General features: G+C 41.8%; 1 non-coding gene across 1 annotated transcript; it reads right to left on the reverse strand.

Moving 5' to 3' along the window:
- Positions 1 to 765: 765 nt before the first annotated feature.
- Positions 766 to 871, reverse strand: LOC140804096 (small nucleolar RNA R71). Its single transcript, XR_012112055.1, has one exon. It is a non-coding gene; the product is annotated as a small nucleolar RNA R71 (small nucleolar RNA).
- Positions 872 to 4,620: the final 3,749 nt, after the last annotated feature.

Here is a 4,620-nt window from a genome sequence, read left to right on the forward strand (position 1 = left end):
CGTACTCACGTACACTATTCTATTACTTGACATCGTGCACTTGCGATTAAATTTTGAGCATACAAAAACATATTTTTATTGAGGATATCACAGTGCAAGTTTTGCTCGATCAAGTTTTTGGCGCCGTTGCCGGGGACTGTGAATCTACAATTTTATTTTTAGTCATTTTCTTTAGCGTTATTTTATTTATCTTGAGCTAACACTCCATATTTTATTCCAGATATCTTATCTAGTGCATGCCAAAGTCACTTGACGTGGAGCTTGAATTCGATCCTGAAATTGAAAGAACCTTCCGCAGGAGAAGACAACAACAGAGGCTTAAAGAACTGATGGAGAGACACGAGCCAGAACGTGAGGAGGAACATCGTGAAAATAGACAAGTCCAGATGCCACGCCACATACCGATGTTGGAGTATGCCCAACCTTCTTTGGAGGGTGCACGCCCTAGCATTGTGAGGCCTATCGTGCGGGCAAATCACTTTGAAATCAAGCCCGCCATAATCCAGATGATTCAGAACACAGTCCAATTTGGAGGAACTGCAATGGATGACCCAAACACACACATCGCAGATTTTCTTGAAATTTGCGATACTTTTAAATTCAATGGAGTTTCTGATGATGCTGTTAGGTTGCGTTTATTTCCTTTCTCCTTACGTGATAAAGCTAAAGCGTGGTTAAATTGTTTGCCTGTAGGTTCGATCGCTACATGGGAGGACATGGCGAAAGCATTTCTCATCAAATACTTCCCTCCCTCCAAGACCATGAAGCTGCGGGCAGACATTACAACATTTGCTCAATTCGATCAGGAATCTTTATATGAGGCATGTGAACGCTTCAAGGATCAACTACGAAGATGCTCACATCACGAGTTACCACTTGGGTTAGTCGTTCAAACATTTTATTATGATTTGCTTAATCCTAACCGTACAAGGATAGATGCTGCTGCATGTGGAAACCTGTTGAGGAAGACTGCGGAAGAAGGATATGAGTTGTTGGAGGAGATGGCTGCTAGCAGTTATCACCCTGAATCTAACAGGAACAACTAGCGGAGAAGTGCAGGAGTTCACCAGGTAACTGATTTTTCTGCTATTACTGCACAACTAGATGCATTGAACAGGAAGCTGGATGGCTTGAACATAGGTGGCACAGCTATGCGTCTGCAAGAGATATTCTGTGAGAAATGTGGAGGGGAACACTATGTGAAAGACTGTCAAGATGGAAATCCATTCTATGTGCAAAATGAGGCACCAGTGAATCAAGTGGGAGTCCAAATCCGCCCAAGGAATGACCCTTATTCGAACACATACAATCCTGGGTGGAGGCAACATCCCAACTTCTCATGGGGCGGTCAAAACAGTCAGAATAGACTGCAAAGAGGACAACAATATGGGAAACAACCGATGTACAGATCCGATCCTCCTAGAGAAGAAAATTCCAACTTGGAGCAAATGATGTCTAAGTTTATTTCATCCACTGAAACTAGATTTCAAAATCAGGATGCGTCGATAAAGGGCTTGAAAATCAGATTGGTCAGTTAGCGAAGATGATAGAAGTAGAGAGCCAGGCACCTTGCCAAGTAACACAGAGACTAATCCAAAAGAGCAAGTGAAGGCCATTGAGTTGAAGAGTGGGAAAGTTTTGGAGTCAAGGGAAAAAGAGAAAACTCAAACAGTGGATGAGCAAACTGCGACATCTAAAGGTAAGTCTTCTAACTCTACACTAGCACCCACTGCACCACCTAAAATTGTTATTCCTCCACCTTTCCCTGCAGCATTGAAAAAAGCAAAACTAGATGCACAATTCGGTAAGTTTCTTGAGGTATTTAAAAAATTGCATATCAATATTCCCTTCGTCGATTCTTTAATGCAAATGCCTAGTTATGCTAAATTTTTGAAGGACATTTTAGCTAATAAGAGGAAGTTGGAGGATCACATGACAGTGAATTTAACTGAAATTGCTCCGCTTTGGTGCAAAACAAAATCCCACCGAAACTAAAAGACCCAGGGAGTTTCTCTATTCCTTGCATGATTGGTGATGTTGTTTTTCATAAAGCGTTATGTGATCTTGGTGCAAGTATTAATCTTATGTCATTGTCTGTGTTTAGGAAACTTGGGTTGGGAGTGCCTAAGCCGACGAGGATGTCCTTGCAACTGGCTGACAGATCTGTCAAGTACCTCCGCGGAGTGATTGAGGATGTGCTAGTGAAAGTGGACAAATTCATTTTTCCTGCGGATTTCGTGGTTCTCGACATGGAGGAGGATACAGAGATGCCTCTAATTTTGGGGAGACCGTTCCTTGCAACTGGCAAGGCACTGATTGATGTGCAAGAAGGGAAGTTGAGATTAAGAGTGGGCGAGGAAGAGATTACTTTTGATGTTTTTAATGCACTTAAGCACACACTGCATTCTGATAGTTGTTTTAGAATTGATGCTTTTGACTCTCTTGTGTCTCACTATGTGCAGGATGCTCTTAGGGACCCTTTGGAGGCCACTATCACTACTGAATTGGGAGAAGAGGAATTGGATGAAGAAAAAGCTGAAATAGTGGCACACTTTAATGACAACCATCCATGGAGAAAGCCAATGAGGATGCGACTGGAGGATCTAGGAGAACGAAGAGATTTGACCCCTCAAAGGTCAAGCATCGAGGAGCCACCAACCCTTGAGCTAAAGCCGTTGCCTCCACACCTCAAGTACGTTTACTTAGGTGAGAATAACACATTACCTGTCATTATTTCTGCTGCTTTGACAGATGCGATGGAAGACAAACTGTTGGAGGTTCTGAAAGCACACAAGGGTGCATTTGCGTGGAAGGTTGCGGATATCAAAGGGATCAATCCATCAGTCTGCATGCACAAGATCTTGATGGAAGACAAGTACTCACCTCTTGTGCAACCTCAGAGAAGATTGAATCCAAAGATGCAAGAGGTAGTAAAGGCAGAAACGATTAAGCTTCTCGATGCATGTATTATCTATCTTATATCTGATAGTGCATGGATAAGTCCGGTTCAGTGTGTGCCAAAAAAGGGTGGGATTACTGTGATTACAAATTATAATAATGAACTAATACCCACCAGGACTGTTACGGGATGGCGTGTGTGCATTGATTATAGGAAATTGAATGATGCCACCCGAAAAGACCACTTTCTCCTTCCCTTTATTGATCAAATGCTTGAGAGGTTAGCGGATCATGAGTTTTATTGTTTTCTAGATGGGTATTCGGGGTACAGTCAAATCACCATTGCACCTGAGGACCAAGAGAAAACCACTTTCACTTGTCCTTATGGAACTTTCGCTTTTCGCCGTATGCCGTTTGGTCTTTGTAATGCCCCTGCCACATTTCAACGTTGCATGACCGCTATATTCCATGATATGATAGAAACTTTTCTTGAAATTTTTATGGATGACTTCTCTATTTTCGGCTCTTCTTTTGATGACTGTTTGCAGAACTTGAAGGTGGTATTGTTGAGATGTGAGGAGACGAATTTGGTGCTAAATTGGGAAAAGTGTCATTTCATGGTACAAGAGGGAATTGTCTTAGGGCACAAGATTTCGGAGCACGGAATAGAGGTGGATAAGGCGAAAGTTGAAGTTATCAAGAACTTACCACCTCCGGCGTCCATAAAGGGAGTTAGAAGTTTTCTCGGCCACGTCGGTTTTTATCGGCGTTTTATAAAAGATTTTTCAAAAATTGCCAAACCTCTATCTTCCTTACTTATGAAAGATGTGCCATTTGATTTCAATTCTGACTGTTTACAGGCATACGAGGATTTGAAGGAGCGCTTGGTGACGGCTCCTGTCTTGGTAGCACCGGATTGAGATCTGCCTTTCGAGATCATGTGCGATGCCAGTGACACTGCAGTGGGGGCCGTACTTGGCCAGCGACAAAACAAGGTATTTCATACAATTTACTATGCAAGTAAGACCTTAGATGATGCTCAATTGAATTATGCAACAACTGAAAATGAATTACTTGCAGTAGTATTTGCACTTGACAAATTTCATTCATACCTTGTTTTGTCCAAAGTAATTGTATTCACTGATCATTCTGCCCTTAAATACTTACTTGCTAAAAAAGATGCAAAGCCACGCTTACTTCGGTGGATTTTATTACTGCAAGAGTTTGACTTAGAAATCAAAGACAAGAAAGGTGTTGAGAATATGGTAGCAGATCACTTGTCTAGATTAGAATTTATTTGTGATGGTTCTGTCGATCTTGCTATCAATGATTGGTTCCCTGATGAGCAACTATTTGAGGTGAGAAATTGTCCTTGGTATGCAAATTTCGCTAACTTTCTTGTCACAGGCACACCTCCACCAAACCTATCGTTTCACCAACGAAAGAAATTCTTTTCTGACGTGAAATACTATTTTTGGGAGGAACCGTTTTTGTTCAAAATTTGTGCAGATGCCATGATAAGAAGGTGTGTTGCAAAGGAAGAGTTCGATCAAATTCTCAACCATTGCCATGACCGTGAGGTAGGTGGTCATTTCGAACCAACAAGGACGACATCCAAGGTACTTGAATGTGGCTTTTATTGGACAACCCTCTTTAAAGATGCTCGTTCTTATATGCTACATTGTGATAAATGCCAGCGGTCAGGTAACATCTCTAACCGTC

This window comes from Primulina eburnea, chromosome 10, assembly GCF_022965805.1.
Source record: "Primulina eburnea isolate SZY01 chromosome 10, ASM2296580v1, whole genome shotgun sequence".
Taxonomy (NCBI): Eukaryota; Viridiplantae; Streptophyta; class Magnoliopsida; order Lamiales; family Gesneriaceae; genus Primulina; species Primulina eburnea.